A 12,128-nucleotide genomic window follows, 5' to 3' on the forward strand; every position below is an offset into this window, starting at 1 on the left:
CTGTGGACTAATTAAGGAAATCATCCCTGCTAATCCTAAATCAAGACCCACCTTTTATGTCTGGTCTAGTTCATAACACCTTCTTCAGAATATGGGCTGTGGGCTCTTCCCATGGGCTGTGGGCTCTTCCCAGGCTAAGTGCGTGGAGACAAAAAGGCCAGGAAGTAAAAGCTTGGAAAAGTTATATGACATGTAAGCATCCTGCTCCCCAGTAGATAAGTCCCAGTGAGCAAATTCCGCACATAGGATTAGCTCCTCCACCTCCCCTAACTCTGCCCTCCCTAAGGGGATGTGAGGAACAAAAGTTCATTCAACCCTGAAGCCCATTATATACTGAGACAGGAGCTTGAGGAAAGAGGTACAAATGTTTCCTCCTACAAATTTAAGAAAAGTGAATATAACTTAGAATTTTGGAGAAACTTAACTTTTAGTTTCATTGGTAATCCTCTCCTTCCCCTCTATTTGCATCCCTCTCTTTTTTCTCCTCCTTCTGTACTAAAAGTCAAGCCAGGGCAGCCCCGGTGGTGTAGCGGTTTAGCACTGCCTGCAGCCCAGGTCGTGATCCTGGAGACCCTGGATCGAGTCCCACGTCAGGCTCTCTGCATGGAGCCTGCTTCCCTCTGCCTGTGTCTCTGCCTCTCTCTCTCTCTCTCTCTCTCTCTCTGTCTCTCTGTGTGTGTGTCTCTATGAATAAATAAATAAATAATCTTAAAAAAATTAAAATCAAGCCAATTCATCTAGGTAATAACTAAGGATGATCTGCTTATGGAGTTTTAAATCACCCTGATGGGACGCCTGGGTGGGTCAGTGGTTGAATGTCTTCCTCTGGCTCGGGACATAGTCCTGGAGTCCTGGGATCGAGTCCCACATCGGGTTCCCCTCGAGGAGCCTGCTTCTCCCTCTGCCTATGTCTCTGCCTCTCTCTGTGTGTCTCTTATGAATAAATAAATAAAATCTTTAAAAATAATAAATAAATAAAATCACCCTGAACTCATCTCCTCCTCAGAACACACCAAATTGCCTCTATTTATAGAGCAATTTCTCCTGAAGAACTGAGGGCTGGCTGAACTGCTTCTGTACAACAAAAGATAGAACAGCAAAAGAGAACAGCAAGAGAACTGGAGACATGGTAACGAAGACGCCCCCAACAATGCCGTTAACTGTAGTGAGAAAGGATAGTATTGAGAACTGGGAACAGATTCCTCTGTCCTTGGGCACAGAAATAAAGCCAAGGTTAAAAGAGCAACTAGGATATAAAAGATCCAGCCCTAGAACTTCACCAAATGGAAAGCTCTACAGGCAGAGGCTGACAGGCAGGTCTACATTTCCCCTCCTCCTTGAAAGCACAGACTAGTACACAGCCTGGGTGCCCTAACAGGCCTGCCACCTCAGTGAGCCCAGGCCCCTAACCCACACCAGCCCCGGCCATCCCACCAAGGCAGCCACGGGGTAGTACACACTAGTTAGTGGTCACTATAGTTCCAGCCTTTGTGCCAAGATGACAGAGGCATAAAGTAGCCTGGAACACTCCAGGCCCACACTACTTCAGCTTCAGTCAGCATGCTAGGGCACCCTCAGTGTCGAGCATCCTAGGATTTCTTGGCTGATATCTGCTTCAGATCCAGCCACCCTGCCAGGGTGCCCCTGTGCAGAGGACCCTAGAACACCTACACTGGTCTTGTCTCCATTCTCCTGGCCAGGATACTCCCTGCTAAGCACACTGGGACACTCTGGCTTATGCCCAATCCAGCTTCAGCCCAGGACCACACTGGTCTGTAGCCACTTTAGCTTCAGCTAGCCTGTCAATGCCCTCTGTGCATAGAGCCCTAGGTCTTCCTGGCTTGCACACACTTTAGTTTCAGCTGTTCTGCCAGGTTACTCTCTGCACAGAGAGCCCAGGGATCTCCTGGACCACACCAGCCACAGCTCCAGCTGTCCTGCCAGGGCATCCTCTGGCAGTACTTTGGGACACTGTGGCTTGTACCCACTTTAGCCTTAGCTGTCCTGCGAGGGTGCCCATGGTGTAGAGAGCTCTATGACCCCCAGCCCATACCACCCACAACTCTAGCCAGCCAGTGAATGTCACCAACCCCCACAGTCAATCATCTGCACAGAAGTTGACCACACACAAGATCATTCTTTCAAGTTTAGGAGAAGTAGTTGTTTACCTAAACCATAGAAACACAGAAAGTCAAGCAAAATGAGGAGGCAGGGCAATATGCTTCAAAGAAAGAACAAGACAAAACCTCAGAAAAAGAACTAAATGAAACAGAGATGAGAAATGTGCCTGATAAAGAATTTGGAGTAATGATAACATTGTATTTTCACTATACTGGAAATAAAATAAAGTGAAGTGAAATTTAAAAATAAAATTAAGTTTAAAAAAGAATTTTAAGTAATGATTATAAAGATACTCACAGGGCTGGAGAGGAGAGTGGAAGAACTCAGTGAGACCTTCAATAAAGAAATGGATAATATAAAAAAAGAACCAATCAGAATTGAAGAATACAATAACTGAAATAAAAAATACACTAGAGGGAATGAACAGTACATTAGTGGATGCAGAAGAATATATCAGAGATCTGGAAAACAGGGTAATGGAAAACAAAATGAGAAGAATTTTATTTTATTTTTATTTTTTTTAAGATTTATTTATTTATTCATTCAGAGAGAGAGCGAAGAGAGAGGCAGAGACACAGGCAGAGGGAGAAGCAGGCTCCATGCAGGAAGCCCGATGTGGGACTCGATCCCGGGTGTTCAGGATCACACCCCCGGCTGCAGGCGGAGCTAAACCGCTGCGCCACTGGGGCTGCCCAAATGAGAAGAATTTTAAAAATGAGGATAGGTTAAGGGATATCTTGGACAACATCAGGTGAACATTCACATTAAAGGGGCCCCAGAAAAAGAAGAGAGAAAAGGGTGCAAAAAGCTTATTTAAAGAAATAATTAAAAAATAAAGAAATTTAAAAAAAAATAAAGAAATAATAGCTGAAAACTTCTCTAAACTGAGGACGGCAAAAGACATCCAAGTCCAGTAAACACAGAGAGTTCCAAACAAGATGAACCCAATGAGGTCCACACCAAAACACATAATAATTAAAATGTCAAAAAAATTAAAATGTCAAAGGTTAAAGATAAAGAGAGAACTTTTAAAGCAGCAAGAAACAAAAAGTCTCATTCAAGGGAAACCCTATAAGGCTCTCAGCTGATTTTTCAGCAGAAACTTTGCAGGCCAGTAGAAAATGGTATGATATATTCAAAGTGCTGAAAGGAAAACACCCACAACCAAGAAAACTCTATCTGGCAAAGTTATCATTCAGAACTGAAGGAGAGATAAAACATTTCCCAGACAAAAGTTAAGGGGTTTGTCACCACTAAACCAGCCTTACATGTTAAAGGGACTTCTTTAAGTTGAAAAGAAATGGCCATAATAAGACATAAGAAAAATTATAAATAAGAAAATGCAAAATACGATAGCATATACATACAATGTGGAGGAGGGAGTAAAGAAAAGTTTGTGTCTGTTTTTTTTCAGAATGTAATTGAACTTAAATGACCACCAACTTTATATAGACTGCCATGTACTTGGGATGTTATATATGAACATCATGGTAACCACAAACCCAAAAACTTTAATAGATACACAAAAAATAAAGAGAAAGAAAGCCAAATGTAACACTACAGAAATTCATCAATCACAAAGAGTAAAATCATCTTCTGCCTACAAATGCTTGGGGGCTGTTATTGTACCAACATACACACTATATATTTTCAGGAAGATTCTTTCCCAAAAGGTCTCCTAACATTCATACAAATAGACTCCTGGTAAGCCTCCCCTCCAGTCTTCCATGCAGCCTCAACACACCTTAATACAGGGTATTCACAACCTTGGCTCTGCTACAAAATCATGATTCATCATAAACTAGCTCTTGCAGACATTTGTGGTTACCTATATGTACTTTTGTGTCCAGTTTACCAAAATATTTACTGTTTTAGGAATATGTATGACCTCTAAAACTGCCAAAAAGTTCTTTGCCACAAAACAATAACCAAGGCTTTTGGGCCAAAGATTTCATGGAAATATAAACCTGTTCCAGTATGTGTAACCCCTTGTTCTCTTTCACTAGGAAATTAAATATGGTTATTTTCAGAGTTTATATAACTCTCAGCTAGGGAAATACCCTTGTGGGTCTAGGCCTAAATTCAGGACTGCTACTATAAAAGATATTTTAGTTGTTTTTACTTTTATGATGCAATTAGTAAAACTTAGTGAAGATTTAGATATGTTGCTTTCAGACTGAATTATTTGCATATTGTCTTCAATGATTCTTCAATTGTTGTACTTTTATATTCTCAAATTAGAAGGTCCTAATTGAACTTACCAAAGTGAGATCAAAAACAGCAAGCATTTTGATTAGCATTTTGTGCAAAGGCATAGAAAAATCCCTAGAATTAAAGGCCTTTTCCTAATTTGCTCAAGATAAGGTAAATTGAGTTTCAGAATACAGTGGGAAAATGAAGTTATAAAGAAAAATCATGTAGAAGGAAACACCTGTATTTCACTTTGCAGAGAAAAACTGCCATTGGGTTTTGTTTTTGTTTTTGTTTTGTTTTGTTTTGTTTTTGTTTTTGTTTTTGTTTGTTTTGTTTTGTTTGCCATTGGGTTTAAATATAAATGTGAGAAAATTAGTTACATTAAGTGATCTTGGATCAGATGGTCTTTTTGGTATATTGCATCATTAGCCTCAATTCTTCATATCCACTTCTGTGTTTCAGTACCTTTTGCTGTCTTGCTCTGCAGTTACTCACACTAAAAAATATAACTTGCTTTGGCCAAGAGAATAATGAGATGATAGTGAAATCAGACCAGTCCCAGCCTAGGCCTTAAAGTGTCTTGAGTGATTTGGCTTGCATTCTTGTGTTTCTGGCATTTTTGTGAGAAGTTCATGCTTGGGCTTACCCACTAGCCCCCAGAGGGTGAACATGTGATGCAGAGCCACCCAGCCAGGGTGCTCCAATCAGCCAGCCTTGATCAATTGACACCCCCACATCCAGCCAACCCACAGGCACATGAACAAAGCTGTCCAGCCAATCCCAGTCTAGAACAATTGACTCCTAGCTGACCTTTGGGTACACGAAGAAAAATAATGTTCGCTATTGTAGGCCACTGGTATTTTGTGGTTATTTAACAACTGTAGACCAATACAGTCAAATAAATGAAATACATAAGCTGTAAAAAATATTAACTAAAATTCTATTTAGAAATTTGTTCCTTTGGGATACTTGGGTGGCTCAGTGGTTGAGCATTTCCCTTCAGTTCAGGCCGTGATCCCGGGATCCAGGATTGAGTCCTACTTTGGGCTCCCTGCGAGGAGCCTATTTCTCCCTCTGCCTGTGTCTCTACTCTCTCTCTCTGCATCTCTCATGAGTAAATAAATAAAACCTTTAAAAAAAAGAAAGAAAGAAATTTGTTCCTTTGGAAAAGCTAAGGTCTAACTCCCCTTGAAATCAAAGTTGCCAGGTAGAAGCAAAATTTGGACTTTCAAATCAAGGTATGATGCAGCAATCAGATGCATTTTTTACTATATATTTTAAAGTTAAGGGAGATGTGAAGATACACATACACACACACACACACACACACAATCTCAGTGACTAGCCAGAGATAAAGGGAGATAGAGATCAACATGACAACCCATTGATCCAATGGTAGAACTCTAAGCAATTACACCTCACCAATTTAGCAGATTTTTAATTTATCAATGGTCAAGTACCATTCGACAAATTTTCAAAGGAAGACCTTGTCTCACCTCACCAACCACTCCACAGCACTCCAATTTAGGAAGAGACCAGCCATCTCTACATTTGTAAATCTAAGTGAACTTTCTCAGTGGAAAAGATATAATGATAGCAACTAAATAAGTACCATTGTAGTGTGGTCACTACCTAAACAAAGATTCAGGATGAGAAACATAAGTCAACATCTATATTCTACCCTTTCAAACTATTTCTATAAGCCAGTCATCAGCATTAAGTCAGTAAGCATTTCATAGGCTCTTAAAATCTCATGAGAGAAAAAAAAAAATCTCATGAGAGGACAGAGCTTCATTACTGCCAAGTTCTATTTCTTCTTTTATTCTCGTCTAGGTTGAAATGAAATTCCACAGGTCTCTGGTTAACAAATAACATAACATGTTGATTTAAATTAAATCAAATGGACAGCCCGTGTAGCTCAGCGGTTTAGCACCACCTTCAGCCCAGGGTGTGATCCTGGAGGCCCAGGATCGAGTTTCACGTCAGGCTCCCTGCATGGAGCCTGCTTCTCCCTCTGCCTGTGTCTCTGTCTGTCTCTCTCTCTCTCTCTTTCTCTCTCTCTCTCTGTGTCTCTCATGAATAAATAAATGAAATCTTTAATAAAATAAAAATAAATAAACTAAATCAAATTATTGGTCTTTTAGCTTCTAACAAGGTATCTTCAATCAATTATTGAGGGTCAAAATGGTGGTATTTTGCCAGGTAGAAGCAAATTTTAAATTAATTGCTTTATTTTAAATTAATTATTGTAGATTCAGCTCTGCAGCTTATTAAAAAATTAAATCTTTATGAATGTAAAATACATTGAGAAGAATAAAAGACAAGAGATCTATGTTTGCATAGAATTTTATATTTAAATTCATTAAAAGTAATCAGAAATGTTCTAAATTCTGTATGATGTGAACATTTACTGAATCTTTCTTTAAGAATTAGAATTATAACAGTCACATTCATTGGACATGATACAAAGATATGTGTAAAATCTAATATAAACCTGTGAAAGCCCCTTTTGCCCTTAAAAATCTGTTTTTTAATCATTCATTCAAAAATACTTATTGAGCACTGTGTAAGTCAGGGCATCAGCAGGAAACAGATGGCATACTCAAATTAGGATGTTTTCAGTAAGGGACATATTACAAAAGTCTGGGCAGGATGAAGGAAAACCACAAGGAGCAGTGTGGTAATGCTGGACTCAAAACATCCTAAGTACACAGGTAACAAAAGGAAGGTAGTATTACCAGAAGTCATAAGGAGAGAGTCCAGTAATAGAGGTCTAATAGAGGTCTATCTTAAGAGAAGCAGTGACTTCACGGAACACAGCTAATTTGAGGCCACCCCATAGGGTGGGAGCCAGCAGCCACTACAGTAAATATTCTCTTCCTCCCTCTGACTGCTCTCTTGCTGGGGAACTGGGAATCCAGCAGTAAACAAAAAGGACAAAAATGGCTGCTACCATGGATGTGACATGTTAGCCAAGGGAGACACGGGAAACCAACCTAAGTTCTATTTAGAAAAATAAAGCTGGGTAGAGTCACAGAGAAAGCTAGTAGTAGAGTAGAAGAACTGAAATTTAAACAGGATGGTCAAGGGAATGCCTGAGTGGCTCTGCAGATGAGTGTTTGCCTTTGGCTCAGGGTGTGATCACAGAGTCCCAGGATTGAGTCCCACATCGGGGTCCCTGAGAGGAGCCTGTTTCTCCCTCTGCCTATGTCTCTGCCTCTTCCTGTGTGTCTCTCATGAATAAATAAATAAAATCTAAATAAATAAATAAATAAATAAATAAATAAATAAATAAATAAATAAATAAAATCTTTTTATAAATAAATAAACAGGATGGTCAAGGAAGCAAAGAAGTGGTATTGGATCAAAGGTACAAAAGGGGTGAAGGAGCTAAACATATAGATATCTAGGGAAAGACATTCAAAGCAGAGAGAGAAGAAAGTGGCATAAAGGCTTGTTAGGCATACACTGCAATAATCCAGGCAAGAGACAATGGTGATTCAGAGAAGGATGGTAATAGTAGAAGTGGTGAGAAGTGAAATTCATTTTCTTATTTTTCTTTTTTTTAAGATTTATTTATTTATTATTAGAGAGAGAGAAAGAGAGAGTGGGGGAAGGGAAGAAGGAGATGGAGAGTCACAAGCAGACTCAGCACCAAGCATGGAGTCCCACACAGGGCTTGATCCCACAACCCCAAAATCATGACCCAAGCAGAAACCAAGAGTCAGACGCTCAACTGACTGTGCCACCCAGATGCCCCCCCTACACTTGGGATTTCCTCATCAAAGTATCTGTTCCAAATAATCCGTTTAATCATCCAGGTCAGATAACCTACCTGAAAGCCAGATTCATTCTTTTGATTTATCTTTCCTCATTTATATAGCTTTATTGGATCTAGCCTAATGTCTTGTGCACAAAAAACACATAATAGATGATTGCTGAATTTAATATAGCTGGAAAGATTATTATAAGATAACATTATTTATCTACTTTATCTACCCTGGATTACCCTTCTCTGATCTTCAGCAACTTGGTAAACAAAATAACACTTGCAAACAAATACATTATACATTAGCTTTTTAGGCTTTTTACACTTGTTACTTCATTATATCATCATGGATTTCTTTTCCTGGCATTATTTTCTGCTCAGAAATAAGTGTATTTTAATTATAGGAAGCTAAAAGATATTAGAAAAGCATAATTTCAATATGTTTGCATTCAGTATGCTTTACTGTTTATATTACAAATTTGAGATTATTATGGAAGAGCATTACATTCTTTTCATTTAACATAATGATATCCCATCTCGTAAATAGTTTTTGAACATGATATGAGATCATTAGTGATTTTTTTCCTGGGAAAGTTATTTTTTCCCCAGAGCATGGTATTTGATAAATAACTTACAGAGGCAAACCTAAAGAACAGAAAAATTATAGTTGTCCGAGGTTATATAGTTAGTTAATATTTAAGATTACTCTCTCTCTCTCCTTCTAACCTAACTTTTTCCTTTGGAATATGAAGGTATCCCCCAAAATGTTGTTGATCAATAATTGTGACAAATACCAAATAAAAATAAATTTGCCATAAAAAATTCCCAAAGAAATTACAAAGAAGACATATAAGTAAAAAGTAAGTGTATAAATATAGATCGATTGATGAATGGATGGTTGGATGGATGGATGGATGGATGGATAGATAGATAGATGAATTCAATAAATAAACGGATCAATGGATAGATAGATGGAGTATAGATGGATGGGTAAATGGATGGGTGGATAGAGAGATGGATGGATTCAATGAATCTGAGTTGGACTGCTTTTTCCATTAGAGCAAATGGTCAAAGTCTGTTATCAGAGAACATTATCTGGAAAAAGATTGAAAGTTTAACATTTCCTTTATGCTTCAAAGTTAAAATAGGGAGCCTGATACAATCTTACCAGAAAATGAAAACCTGTGAATCACTCCTGACAAGAATGGATCCTTTTCCAAATTCAACATTGTCCCAGCCGCATTCCACCAGCATATCTCATGCTATTGCAGAATCACTGTGAACAATGCAAAAAGTCACTGTGGAGCTTTGTGCAGTGCAAGTCAATACCCATAATGACAAGCATGCCATTAGCATCTAACACATCCAATCTCCTACATAAACGGTAAATAATAATATGTGTTCCTTCTAATCCTAACTAGGTTATCTAGGTTATCTTAATTCTGGAGAAAGTACGTAGGTACAAATGAAATCAATTACAATATCTGAAACACAGAAAACCATGCATTGGAATAAACTCCTTGATACAGCTAAAGAAAGAGGTATTGAGGAAAGAAACCAGAGAGCACATCCTTGGTCCACCTGGAGGAAGGAACCACAGTTCTCTAAATTACTCTCAGTATCATACACATGACCTGCTACACTAGTTTCTGGTGCCAGTAGGCACTCGCATTTAAACTCTCTCATCATTTCACTCCTAAATATTTAAGTGTAAAAGGTTCATTTATGGAAGAAGTGATAAAGCTCCTTTTAAAATTACAACATAGTTAGTTAATATTTAACTGTAATATTTAACCATATTAACTATAATATTTAACTTTAAATTGACTATGTCATCTTAAGAAAAACTATTAATTTTTTAATATCATTGAATATCTAATCACTACTCGGATTCCTTTCTGTCTTCCTCCTCTTCATATTCACTCTGTGTGTTCAAACCAGGATCTAAGAACGTCATTATTCCAATGGGTCAACAGTAGGTCACTATGTCCCTTCAGTCTCTCTCAATCTCATGTTCTCACTTTCCCTGTGATTTGTTTATTATAGAAGAGGTTGTTCATCTGGCAGAGTTCCTCCCTATCCACATTTTACTGGTCCTCACCCCTGTTGCCATATAACATGTTCTTATACCTCTATCTTTCCTGTAAATTTATATTAATTTCTAAGCTTCCCAGGATGCCTGGGTGGCTCAGCGGTTGAGCATCTGCCTTTGACTCAGGGTATGATCCCCGCCCTGGGATGGAGTCCCACATTGGGCTCCCCGCAGGGAGCCTGCTTCTCCCTCTGCCTGTGTCTCTGCCTCTCTCTGTGCCTCTCATGAATAAATAAATAAAATCTTAAAAAACAAATTTAAGCTTCCCATATATCTAGAGGCCTGATCAGATTCAAACTTGATTCTTTAAAAAAAAAAAATCTTCTCTTTTTAATAATATCTGAGGGAAGTATCTGGGCTTCATAGGCCACATTATCAGAGAACAATTTTTACTTATTTTTAATGTCTGTTCCACCTCTAAATTTTTCAAGAGACCATGGAAAGGACAGATATACTCTGGCTGCCACCCCCTCATCTCCTGCTATGAGGAAGGACTATCTGGCCTAAACTCTGAGACATCTCTAATAATTTCAGGTTAATAGCTGGCCACATCTATGCCAATCTTAATCTCTCAAAGTCTTTGCCCTGAAATTAGGTTTCCATTTCAGATTTTCTTTTCCCATTGTGTATTTTATTCCACCGAAGATTTTCAGTAAAGATCCTTTCAATCCATTCTATAAGTTATCATAAAAGGAATGATCAATAGCCTTGAAACTTTGGCTCATAGAGGCTCCATGATTTTAGAACTTGTGACCTCCTTCTGCCTTTAAGCTGTTACAACAAAGAAGACCTACTGTCCTTATAATCACATATCTGAGAAGAAACACTACATTCTTCTCAAAACAAAGAACATTTTCTGGCAAATGATGTGCTGTCCTCATCTATAGCATAAAATAGTGGGCAACACTATTTGATAAGTCCCACCTCCAAGATACAGGATCTAATATAAGTATAGTTTTCTGGAACCACAGAATTTCATAAAAGAGGTCACAGTAAATCTAGAAAAACTAAAGGTTACCTGATATAATCCTTCCAGGAAAATTATGAGTTTGCCTCACCATCCACATTCTAAAGGTTGGAAAACAGGCTCAGTGCTTGCCAAGGGTCATAAAAATCTCTTTTCATGACAACATATGGTATTTAATCAATATTTAAATTAACAATGGTTGTCCAAAGTCAAACAGTGACATAAAAAAAACATATTTCAAAAATCTGCACTGGTCTGGTTAAAAGCAGTATGCATTCTAAAACGGGTGCAGCAGTCTTCTAGAAGCAAGGAAAGAAAAAAAAAGAAAGAAAAACTGTTTTCTTCTCTGGGCCCAGGAGATTGGCAGAGCACCCTGGGGGGTAATCTTCTGCTACTGTTGGAGATGCAAAGTGCTGCAATGGCAGAGGCAAGACTAGGCTTGGCATTGTTCTGTATTTTTGGCTCCAAAGCCATAATCTTTTTCCTTGCTAAGCTGTTTATCTATCCTTACCCCCTTCTCTCATTTGGTATCATTAGTGTTTTTATGCAAACATTTTTCTTTTTTCTATTCAGCACTGTTTTTCTTTACTATCAGAATTTACGTGGTATTTAGGTTTTAGTTAAACACTCAGGTTTTCTGTATCAAACTGAAAACAAATTTCATTTGCTTATTTCAATAACCTTTCCCGCTAGGTACTTAGTGCTGAAGAGTCTGTTTATTCCACCATCTAGTCCCCAGGTGTCTTCTGACTTGTTCAAACCTAAACAATAGGGAGAAGCCTGAGTCAGAATCTGTCATTTCATGCCATGTTCAGATGATTGTAACCACTGCCAACTTGTTTTTAGCAGATTCTCCAATAAAAGGACCCAGTCCATAGAGGCAAGATAGGATTTTGTTGTATCCATCTTTCCAAAACCATATTTTTCCAGTCAATTTATTCCATCCATCCATCCATCTATTCATTCATTCACACATTCATCCATTC

At 38.4% G+C, this 12,128-nt stretch overlaps 1 long non-coding RNA gene across 1 annotated transcript; it reads right to left on the bottom strand.

Annotated features, from left to right (window-relative positions):
- Positions 1-51: 51 nt before the first annotated feature.
- LOC140614466 (uncharacterized) lies at positions 52-11,905 on the bottom strand. Its single transcript, XR_012015318.1, has 3 exons — positions 11,840-11,905; positions 9,252-9,359; positions 52-134 (listed from the first exon to the last, which is right to left on the bottom strand). It is a non-coding gene; the product is annotated as an uncharacterized lncRNA (long non-coding RNA).
- Positions 11,906-12,128: the final 223 nt, after the last annotated feature.

The sequence above is a fragment of the Canis lupus genome, chromosome 22 (genome assembly GCF_048164855.1).
Source record: "Canis lupus baileyi chromosome 22, mCanLup2.hap1, whole genome shotgun sequence".
Lineage (NCBI taxonomy): Eukaryota > Metazoa > Chordata > Mammalia > Carnivora > Canidae > Canis > Canis lupus.